Raw genomic sequence first — 12,740 nt, 5'->3', positions numbered from 1 at the left:
TATTGTTGGGCAGTACAGTTCCACACTTTATATTATCCTTCAGACATGACTGGTGGTTGTCTTAATCAAATATTTCTAACCTTTGGTCCTGTGTAACTGACGTGACAGTTTGTGTTAAACTTCAAGTAAAAAGAGCATGTTATCCACTATTGAAATGTTGGAAAGGGAGTCTTACCCACCTCATCCATATCCTCCCTCCCTTACCCTTTCACGTTTTTACTGAAGCTCTTTCCTTTGCCTCTAAATGAATACGGTCAATCACATTTTGTGGCATGGGCTTTGCGCATGTAAATGAAACCTGCTTCTATATCATGAAGGAAAAAAGAGCATGAAATTCATTCTTCTTTCCTTCAGTCTACATGACCAATCTAGAAACACACAACTTATACAGCGTGAACTTCATGTTTATGGGGGAGATAAATGAACTTGTTCTTTTATTATTTTTGTTATTGTGAAAGACAATACGTGTGCAAATGCAGGAAGTAATTCTGTTGTCGTTATTTATACTTAGATTTCTATCCCCTGTTTACAAAACAAATGAGTATAATGAATGAAAATGTATGATAACTATTTCAAACATTTTTTCTTCTTTGATTTATTTGATAAAAGAAATGTTAATAAAAAAAATATGCAACGCAATTTTTGTTTTTAATATTTCGGTTGAACGTTATTATGTTAATCCATGGCCTCAGAAAGTGTCCAGACATAATGTAAACGGAAGTTTTCTTTAAGAATTGTTTATAGTATCCTCACTGGGCCCCCTCTTTCAGCCTCTGTTTTTTTTCCTCATGGAAACAATAATATTATAGTAAAAGCGCTTGCTGTCTGATGTTTATATGTACGTGTGTGTGGCTGCGTTCAGTTTTACATCCTTAATAATATGTATTTGGTCACATCGTGCTGTCTTTGAAAGAGGTCGGTTATAAAGCTAAACTTGAAACAGCTGAGTGCAGGGAATTGACATTGCCATTGTTTTCTGTGTGTCCAAGTTCACGTGTGCATGAAATTATTGTTATTGTTTTTTTAATCACTTTTGTTATTTGTAAATATCCAGAGGGCATCTTATTAAGAGTTAATCTCAGTTTTCCAGGTCTTGTAACGCGTGCAGATTTACGAATTTGATTGAAACTTTGCATTGGATGAACGTTTGGCCTGATTTATATTCCACAATAGTGTAAGGTTATATTAATGTATTGTTTTTTTTTCATTTTATTCTACCCCCTCCCCCCCAACCCCCTGTGGGGATGCCTGGGGTCTTTCAGCATCCCCGCCTTCTGGAAATTCTGTGCTAGAAATTTCCTCTTTTCTGTCACTCTGTTTGTAGTCCATTCCCCTTTCTTTATTCAAGCAAGCCTTGACACTTTTTCTCTTTTCCATAGACTATGATGTACTGTCTGTGCTGTTTTGCTCTGGGGATTAGGTATGAGATGTAAACACTGGGATGGGCACTAGCTGCCCATTCTTCAGTGTTATTTGCCAATATGGCCTTTTTATGTATTTTTTGTTTGGCTTTGAAGTTTGGTTTTTTTCCCCCTTTTTTTACGATTTTTTTGTAATCTGGGGATGTTAAATTAAGCGAAATGGCTGGCGTCCTCAGCATGGCCTAGTCTTATTTGCCATTAGTAGCTAAATGGTTGGGATACTGTGTCATGAACTGTGCTTTGTGGGTTTGTCTTGGTGTTTTTTTGGTTTTTTTTTTGTAGATGTGACAGTTTTGTGCTGACGCGGTTGAGCATTTGTATGGTTTGTCAGTCCCGATATGGCCCTGTGCGGTCGGCTGGACTATAAGCAACAAGAATAAGAATAGGTTTTATTCTATTTTTATTTTTCATAAAAATTAAACATTCAGAATGTCTGGTAGCTGTCGTGACCTTTTTGTGCCACCATGTACATTGTTGTTTGTTTCAAAGTATCTTGTATGATTCAGTCTTTTATCATAATTAATTTTGGTCGTGAGTGCATGAGGTACATACCGGGCGATTGCTCGTGTTCATGTGTAACAATAACTTTTTTTTCGGTAGAAATCGTCATATATATTTTGTGAGGGATGTGATGTACTGTGTTGATGGTGAGAAACTTATTCTTGCTTCACCTTTAATCATTGAGCTGTCATTGCCTTATTCTCTTTTGCGCCTCTGACCATTTCTTGTGTTTTGCGTGCCGGTCATTGTGTACAATTTTGTGAATTATGCATGTCTTGTGTTCTTTTCTTCTTCTTCTTTTTTAAAAATCCTCTGCCGAAACAAAATGATTGAACAGCTATCGTCGGAGGATGTGTTAGGTTTATGTGCACGAAAACGATTATAGTTGTGCTTTGTTTTCTTTTCCAAGTTTTGTTCTGTGCAGGTGGGCTGGACTTCAAGCATCAACAACAATAACAACAACAACAACAAAAAAAACAAAAAAAACAAAACAAGACAAACAAATAACCCCCCAAAAAAACAAACAAACAAAAACAAACGAACAAACAAACGAACAAAAAAAAACAAACAAACAAAAAAAAACACCTCAACAGAACAACAACTAAACTCTGCTACTGCGACTACTACAAATGATAATAATAAAAAGATAAAACCTGAGATTGTCACATGCTGTGTATGATACCATTTCCCATTTACGTTTGTGTCCTTAACAGGACTTAAACATCTCGCGTATTTCATCACTCTTGATTTATTTCACGAGGAGGCGACAGTCAGAGTGTAGCTCTTCTTCGTGGTGATGTTTTGCGTTGATTTAGATTATTCATTTTTCTATTGTTATGCAATGATATTCATTTTTCTATTGCTATGCAGTGACTGGAATAATGAGAAGTTCTGTGGTCCCTGCTGTTTTGTCTGCTGGGCGCTTTCAGCTCTGAAGGTCTCAAGTGCTGATAAGTGTTTCGGACTTTGGATGGTTTTAAAATGATAATTAAAAAAACAAAACAACAACAACAACAACAACAAAAAAAAACCCTGCAAAAATTGTTCTGATCCCTCGACTGTCTCTTTATGTCTTTCTGATCACCAATATCAATGGTGTGTGTGTGTGTGTGTGTGTGTGTGTACGCGCCCGCGCAGCTTATATTCCCTTTCTTTGTCTCTCCGCCCCACCCCTTATTCCGTCAGTGTCTGTATCTGTTTTACTACCTCATGAACACACAACACACAGTCGGACACACATACACGCGAACACACACACACACACACACGCGAACACACACACACACACACACACACCTCGAACTCAACCTCGAATTCCAAAATTGTATTCTGTGTGCCTTTCCACATTTTTTTTTCACGAGTCAATATAATCATGCCACACAGCATCGGCTGTTGCTGCGTCTGATAGATATACGCAGGAATATAAACATACTCCTTTTTTTATATTCCACTCCCGTTCCCCTATCACTGGGCAATGTGCTCGACATGATTTATTCTATGAAACAGCTGTCAACGGGGTTTCCAGCAGGAATTTAGTCTTAATGATGTTTTAATGATGTATTTTGACGACAGATTTTTTTTCTATATCGAGTGACATAATAATGTTTCTTGGGTGCAATATGGTGTGTTTACATCATACATTATAAACGTTTTCTTTTTATTTGTTAGCTTTTTAACAGAAAAAATAGAAAACTCTCCAATTTTGTCCTTCACACTTCCCAGCACATTTTCCTTCACATTTCGTTTTTCACATCATTTTAAATATTTTCCTTAACATATCGGTTTTTCAGATTTTTATTTCTTGACATTTTCAGGTGGTTTGAGACTCAGAAACTCTGATTGGTCGGCGAAATGAGCCAAGCAGGCACCCAAAGTATACAACCCAATCGAAAGCTCTTTCTTTTCATTTTGGGTGGTTTTGTCCAACACAATGCTCAGAATTCTGTGTGGCCCGTGCGTTTAATTACACTCTGAAGATAAATGTGGTATGAATGATCGGAAACTGTAACATAGCAATAAAAACATGGATCATATATAGTTCTGCAAAGATGAGATGGCAACATGCTGTTGGCTTGTTCTGGAAGAGTGTAGTTTTGACATTTGTTGTATTTGTATTCCATTTTATCACAACAGATTTCTCTGTGTGAAATTCGGGCTGCTCTCCCCAGGGAAAGCGCGTCGCTGCAATACAGCGCTACCCATTTTTTGTATTTTTTCCTGCGTGCAGTTTTATTTGTTTTTCCCATCGAAGTGGATTTTTCTATTGAATTTTGCCAGGAACAACCCTTTTATTGTTACGTGCGCTAAGTGCATGCTGCACACGGGACCTCGATTTATCGTCTCATCCGAATGACTAGCGTCCAGACCACCACTCAAGGTCTAGTGGAGGGGGAGAAAATATCGGCGGCTGAGCCGTGATTCGAACCAGCGCGATCAGATTCTCTCGCTTCCTAGGCGGACGCGTTACCTCTATGCCATCACTCCACATAATATTGTACCACACGACATATGCAACAGCACAAGGTTCAACTTGACTCATGTCATTCCGCACCCATTGCACACACACACACACACACACACACACACACACACACACAAAGAATGGCTACAATCCATGCAGGAACAATATGAAAAATGAGTAATAGCCGATGGTTTTAATGCCCATTCCCCATTGTGGGACACAGGCTATAGCCATCAACAATCGCTTTGTCGAAAATGCAGTGGAGTTATCTTTACTGTTTTCATCTGTTTAATGATGGCTGTGAAACTAGAATCCCTGATATATCGCGACATAAAGCAACAGCCATAGACCCTTCTCTCATTTCCCATGTGATTACTTCAGATTGTGAGTGGGGTACCATCAAGGACACGCTAGCCAGTAACATAACAGTGTCATATGACTTTGTAAAAGATAAATCCAAATTATTATCATAAAATAGTTGACTGGACCAAATTCAAAAACGTGCTGTCTGTCTTTCTCAATGATGTTCGCGTAGAAAATGTTGATAGTTTGTATGCCTACGCTAAATTCATGGAAGCAGTTTTGTCAGCAGCCGTCGTGTTTATTCAGTAAAATGAGACAAACATTCGGGCAATGTTAGATGGAAAGAACAAAGCAAAGTAGCACAAAGCCAACGCATTTAGTGTGTATTGCAAAGATAAAGATGATGAAAGAGACACACATGAGAATGAAAAAAAAAATCATTACAGCTGTATATTGGCACAAACTAAGCAACAGTACTTGTAAGATTTTTCTAACAAAGATGTTTCCGATCGTAAGGTTCTCCAAAAAGTTTAGAAACTGAAGGGTGTAAATCAACGTATTTAATTTCAAGACATGAAATTAGAAAACAAATATTTCCCATCAGTGTTTGAAAAAGATGAAGCATTTGCAAAAATGTTTGCAAAATGTAGTTGTACCTACAGTTTGCTTGAGAAAGAAAGTTTTTTTTGTTTTTTTTTTGTTTTTTGTTTTTTTAAGAGGAAAAGGAAGCTGCAAATGGAAAATCCACAAATAACTAACAGTCATTATGCAAAGGCTCCATTCTCTTTTCTAGAAATGATAGAAGCCGTATCTTCTTTTGTTCAAAAACGCAACAACAACAACAACAAAATTAAACCCTTTCATATTCAGTATTGTTGGTCAAACGGAATTTCACCGTCTTTATGAAAACATGTACGTACGTACGTATTTCTTCTTGCATTTTCATGTCAAAACTGAATACAGAATACTTTATCATCTCAAAAAGAGAAATTCATGTGTGCTGTATAACTGAAAAACAATACGAGAAAATCAGTCATTCAATGTGTAGAAAGATAAATCATATATATTTAGATGTCAACCCAGGGAAAACCATCCATGCAATCAGTAATCACAGTAGACAACAACAGAAACAATATCTCTTTTCCAAAACATTATCTGTCTCAATGATTGCTATAAATCGATGTTAACTTCGATAAATCTCCTTCATAAGTGCACGGGTACATTTACCATTAAAAACCCCCCCAAAAACACAACAAAAAACCCCACCTGCGGTCACACGCATGGGCGCAATAGCCGAGTGGTTAAAGCGTTGGACTTTCAATCTGAGGGTCATAGGTGCGAATCTCTGTAACTGCGCCTGGTGGGTAAAGGGTGGATTTTTTTCCGATCTCCCATGTCAACAGACCTGCTAGTGTCTGAATCCCCTTCGTGTGTATACACACGCTGAAGATCAAATACGCACGCTAAAGATCCTTAATCCATGTCAGCGTTCGGTGGATTATGGAAGCAAGAACATACCCAGTATGCACATCCCCAAAAACGGAGTATGGCTGCCGACATAACGGGATAAATGGACAAAAAGGTCATACACGTTACACGTCTGCATGAGTGTATGTGTGTGCGTGACTGAAACTTGACTGAATGACAGAGAACGAATGATGAGCTCTCAATGGCAGTTGTCAGTCAGTTCTACCCAGGCAGAACCTCTTGTGTGAATGCTTCCGTGTTTGTGAAGCACTTGAAGCTTGGTCTCCTATCGAGGACAGGCACTATATAAGTATCCATATCATCATCATGATCATCAACTGGCTATCGATGGTAGTAGCAAAACCAACAATCAACCATGTTGGTGGTGGTAGCAAAAGCAACTATAAATACGATTGGTCGGTAGGGATGACGTCATTTAATGGTCACCACCAGCCGGCAAGCAACAAGCGATAAGGAAAAACGTTGTCAGCGCGCCTTGCTCTTAAAGTGTGGGCCAGCCGTTCCGAGCACAACACTGCCGATTTCGCACCTCAAGCTCACGTCGCTGTTCTTGTCTGTGCACCGTGGGGGGTTAATTTTTGTCCCGTCGTTCATTGTTGAACGCATGGGTCTCACTTCCTAACAAAAGGTAAATGTCTGTGAGTGCTTTTGAATGTTGAAGAGATGAAAGGCTAAAAACTGCATGTTCGGTTTTCTTTGCTTTTCTGAAACTGGCTAGTGATTTGCTACTAATTTCAGAAGCATGCTTGGGTTGGGAGTTCAGTAACTGTCAGAGTTCCATATTTTGCCATACTGTGTAACGTTGTTGTGGACGATTTTATAAGGTAAGTAGCTCACCCTTGTACTGATCTAGACTGTCCACACAACTATTATATGTTTCTGAAACTGAGTGGGATTCGTTTACGCTTTCTTTATTTCAAATTTACGACGTTCTTTTTTTTTTGTTTTCTCATTCTCTTTCCGTCGTTTACACCCGTTTTTTGTCGTATCCACATTCTTTTTGTAAGCCGTGAGGTGATGGTGATCGTTGATGCGATGAGTAAATGCGGAGTTAACTTTTAACTAACACAAGGAACACGTTGTCTTCAGCCAGGTTAAGGACATCATAGTTGGGTTTTGTTGTAGGGGATCGTTCATCCGGAACGTTTGAGGGGAGAGGGGATGGAGGGGGGAAGAGATGAGGGGCGAGAAGGTCAAAATGTTAGTGCTGAGAGAGAGAGAGAGAGAGAGAGAGAGAGAGAGAGAGAGAGAATATTCATTAATATATTTTGTTATTATAAGTTAATAGAAAACACAAGTTTCTACTGAGCTGGGAGGGAAATTATAAACACAAATTCATGACGAAAAACAGTTATCACTGAGCTTGGCCCACGTGCTGGGAGTATCACCAGCCAAACGTTTATTCCCCACTTGTAGAATATGATGATATGATTCCCCAACTCTCAACAGTGCAGACTGATTATTCATAACCAACTGTCTTTCTGATCAAGGAGGACGTAAGAATTTTCTGAAGGCTACATTTTATCGGAATTTTGAAAACTAACGTTCAGTTTCGACAGCAACACATGTTTCTTTTCAAACGATCCTCTGGGGGATAAAACGGAAAAGCATTTAAATGTGTATGCGCGGTGCAATTGCAAGTTAACTCCAGCTGAAAAATAATTTTGGGGCGCGTTAACATTTGTTGATTTAGATGGTTGTTCATTGTCACACGCTCTTAGAGAGAGACGGGCCAGAACCCACCCCTCACTCGACCCAGACAACACAAACACAGAATACACATATTCCTTCCACACAAGTTTTATTTCTGTACACTCTGTTCAAACGTTCGACTAGACAAAACAATATACAAATAAACAATACTTTAGTTCGGATTCCTTCCACACTCCAACTTAACGCACTCACAAATGAGTATTTCTTTAATTTAGAGAGAGAGAGAGAGAGAGAGAGAGAGAGAGATTGTCCGCACAATGTCCTTCAGTTGGGTCTTTTACTTATTTCGTTCGGGGGTACTCCCCACCCCCACCCCTGAAGAAGCAAAAACAGAAAAGAAATGACTCATAACGTAGAATGACGACTTGGGAACACGGTACTCGATACAGGGCACAGGATCAGAGCTGAAACCATGTTAAATGTTCTTCCATGCTAAGTATTATCTTTAATGATAAGAACAAAGAAAAACAAAATTGATAATGTCTTCAAACTGCTCCGGGAATTTTACTGATTCCACTGACACGCCAGAGAATACAGTACTCGTACACAGGCACCCGCACTCCCTACACCCACGATACAGAGCAAATGCTGGAGCGAAATACCGACGGTGTTTATATATTTACTTGGTTCCACATAACCGTGATTTTTAAGGTAAGCGACCAAGACTTAATAAAATCATTTGCAAAATTCATTAACACGGACATGACGAAATGGTATACTTTACAGTTGAAGCACGGCAGTAGGTATGCACACACACACACACACACACACACACACACACACACACACACACACACACACAAAACCCAACACCACAACTGAATTACATTGTCAAAACGTTCAAACACATCACTCTTCAATCTTTCTTATCCTACTAGCGTGGAAGTGGCTTCTTATGTGCCACGGCAGTATACTCTTACAGTTACCAACGAAGAAACAAAAGAAGACGAAGATTCACGAGGAAAACACAGAACTGGCGTCTGTGTAGGACAGACGGCCCTTACTTTGTTGGCGTCAAAACTCTGGGCAACTACTCCATTGTTCAAGAAAATGTCTAACCAAGTTGGTCAGTCGTTGACTTCTGCTGCCAGTCAATGTCATATCTCAAAGAACGTCACACAATCAAACCTAATGACGGCAGTAAAACATGACGTGAAATAAATGACTTTGTTTACCAATGAGATGTAAACTTAATAATAATAATAATGATAATAATGATAATAATAATATCATTTATTTTCAGTCTAATATCATCATCTTAGATGAACAGAATATAAATAAATAAACGAAACAGATGTAAACTGCACGCTCAGCTGTACAGTACGCTCTTGGCCTCTAACTACAATAGGAGTATCAGTATCAATAGCTCAAGAAAGCATCACTGCGTTCGGACAAATCCATATACGCTACACCTCATCTGCCAAGCAGATGCCTGACCAGCAGCATAACCCAACGCGCTTAGTCAGGCCTTGAGAAAAAGAAGAAGAAAAAAATGTAAATAAATATTCAATTTTTTTTTTAAAAGAAGAAAAAAGTAAATGAATATTTAAAGATAATGATAGTAATAATGATAATAATAATCATAAAAAAGACAATAATGATGATAAATAAGGAAATAAATGTAAAACATGCAGACACATATATGAATAACAGATATCTAACAAATATGCAGTTTCACAGATATGAAACCACAAACAAATACACATAAACGTACGGAAGCCCTGACACACACACCATCTCCCAAACTACCCTAAAGAAATGGACCTTTCAATACGTCACAACAGTGTCACCACTCACCATAACACTGTCTTGTACTTCTCTCTATTCGTCTCGAAAGAAATGGACCAATCAGTATGACTTGTTCACCGCAGTGTTGCTACTCACCAGAAAACCATCTGTCTTTTCTCTGTACCCCTTTCTTTCTACTCATCCCTAAACAAATGGTCCTATCTGTACGACTTGTTTCACAGCAGTGTTGCCACTCACCAGAAAACTGTCTTCTACTTCTCTTTATTCATCCCTAAAGAAATAGACCTACCCATACAACATGAATCACAGTGGTGTAGCCACTCACAAGGAGTGATGGTCTACAGTAACGCGTCCGCCTAGGAAGCGACAGAATCTGAGCGCGCTGGTTCGAATCACGGCTCAGTCGCCAGTATTTTGTGTAAACAAAGTGAGTCTGTGTAATGACCCGGTATTCGGTTGTGATTGTGTGTCGGCTGTGATTGTGTGCGCGTTTGCAACCTAAATTCCTGGAGCTATATGCACGGTATATTTCGTGTATATTACAATGCAGGCATGAAGTATAACATACATAATAATGATTTGACCTTTGTCATCCACTCGGAGTAGTTAAATTGTGGAGAAATTGCCCGAAAAACCACCATCATAACCCCATATTATCCTAATAAAGACATACACGCTTTTCTGTATAGCCGCCAAAATTGCAATCACAGGAAAGCGTGTGATGTCGTTATCAGGTTACTAAGGGGTTATGATGGTGGACTGTTTTCAGGCAATTCACACCACAGTTTACCGACTCAGAATGGATGACAAAGGTCAAATGATTTTTATTTTTGTTGTACTTAATGTCTGCATTGCAAAACATACGAAATATACTGTGCATTTAGCTCCAGAAATTTAGGTTGCTAAAATGTGTCTGTGCGTCGTGGTAAACTTTAACATTGTCATTTGAACTGAGAATATTGGGGAAAAAATCTTCACAGTCGCAACAGTAATAGGTTGTAAGTCATCTGGATTAAATTACATTTCCGGATCATAAACGGTTTATTTCGTTGAGGTTCTGATTCCAGAAAATGGTTAGATTTGAAGCTGGCATGACCTCATTTTTCTTGTTCGCAATCAAAAGAAAAAAACAACAAAAAATTCTGGACGGAACACATACAGTGGCACTAACTACATCATCGACGTGTTTACCGCATATGAATAATTCTAAGTGGATACTGAATTAACTACAATGTAAAAAGAGAAATTGAATGGACCGTGTTGTAGTTTTCGCCGGTAACTGAGCTTGTCGAAAACGATCTCGGCAGATGCGGAGAAGGCGGATACAATTTGCAGTGTGCTTGATGCGTCTCCTTTACTGCGGAATTTAAAGAATTTATTAAATTCCCGAGATATACCAAAATAAACAGCGTTATCACCTCGAATACTGTAACCACATTATCACGCTAAAAAAGAAAAGAATTTAAATTTCGATTTTTGTACATTATTTATAGACCCAGATTAGCTGTGCTTGTGTTTCCTGTTGCCCAAACATGCATGGTTCGTTTTTTTTTTTTTTTTTTTTTTTTTTTTTTTCATTTAAAAAACATTTCATTTCAGGTGTAGTCATACATTAAGTTGGCGAGCATCACAACAATCCCCGAGAAATGCGCACTTGCCATAACTGTGAAACTGGAAATAAATTTCTTTTTGTAATGGAATGTCCGAAATATGATATCAGAAAATACGTTTATTCCTGAAAAACACATGAAACAAAGTCTGTTTTTGCTTTGTGTAATTTGCTCAAAGCATGGAGGGGAGTGTGTTTAAAGATGGACAAAATTCGTAAAGAAGGGGAAGGTTATGTGACGATATCAAATGAAATTACTCAGGTCACGTCTTGATACTTTTCGGCGTAATTCGTTCTCTTTTATTTTAAAAAAAATTGAACTATTTCACCCTTCTCACTTGCGCGCGCAATGAATCTGAGTTACATCTTATGGTTACTTGCTCCACATATTCTCATGACAATGAAACGAGTCTGACTCATAGTCTGTGTCACACTTTGTTATTATTTGCCTCATAGATTCTCATGACAATGAACTGAATCAGAGTCGTAGTCTGCGTCACATCTTGTTCCAATATGCCTGTTGCACCTCTTTTGTTCCATGGATTCTTATGACAACGAAATGAGCCCTAGTCTGAGTCTGAGCCATGCATCGTTGTTTCCACACATCATGCTTTCTAACGCACAATGCGATCACGAACTTTTCCACTACACCCTTAAGGAGCATTTCCACATTGTGTAAGTGGACTGGTCCATCATCCAAAGACCGGCTGTTTGCATTGGTTGGCAGAAGGTCGAACTCGGCTAGCTACCGCCCCTACCACCACAACTACCCCATCACCACCATTAACGTCGCAGTTCCTGGTAAACTCGTATCACACATATACACACAAGCGCGCGCGCGTGCTCGCACGCACGCAGACACACGCACACGCACACATGCTTTAAAAACAGGTTTCGTAAATCTTGTGCAGACAAAAAGACGTTCGGAAATCAAACCGCGAAGAAGGAGCAGGACAAGAAAGGAAGAGTGGAGACAGGGAAGACAAACCTTCACCCGCCTGCCCGAAAGAGCAGATAGACAGAAGGACTCACATACAGACCGACAGGCAATTTTACGTGTGTGTGGTGATTGTAAGGGGATCCAGAAAAAAAAATGGTCGAGTTGTCCAGCCACAAACGGTCGAACCTAGCGAACCCAGATAAGATGGAACTACTGCATCTGGACAAAGTTCACTCCACAAAAGGTGAGTCAACACACACACACACACGTACGCACACATGTATTCACGCATACATATGTGCGCGCACGCACACATAGACCCGAGCTGTGAACAACCATCATGCGGCTCCCAGAAATTTTTGATGTTCTTTTGTGTATTCACACACACACACACACACACACACACACATATAATTATTTTAAATTATAAAAGCTACTTTCAAGTCCTGCGGCGATGGAGAGTTTGTGACGGGGACAGGCAAAAGATGTTGCTGGATGTCCCTGTCTACCACTCTACACTGGTGGTCATTTATCATACACCAGGACAGATGCAAT

This window comes from Babylonia areolata, chromosome 2, assembly GCF_041734735.1.
Source record: "Babylonia areolata isolate BAREFJ2019XMU chromosome 2, ASM4173473v1, whole genome shotgun sequence".
Classification (NCBI taxonomy): Eukaryota; Metazoa; Mollusca; class Gastropoda; order Neogastropoda; family Buccinidae; genus Babylonia; species Babylonia areolata.
This window is presented reverse-complemented; position numbering follows the sequence as displayed.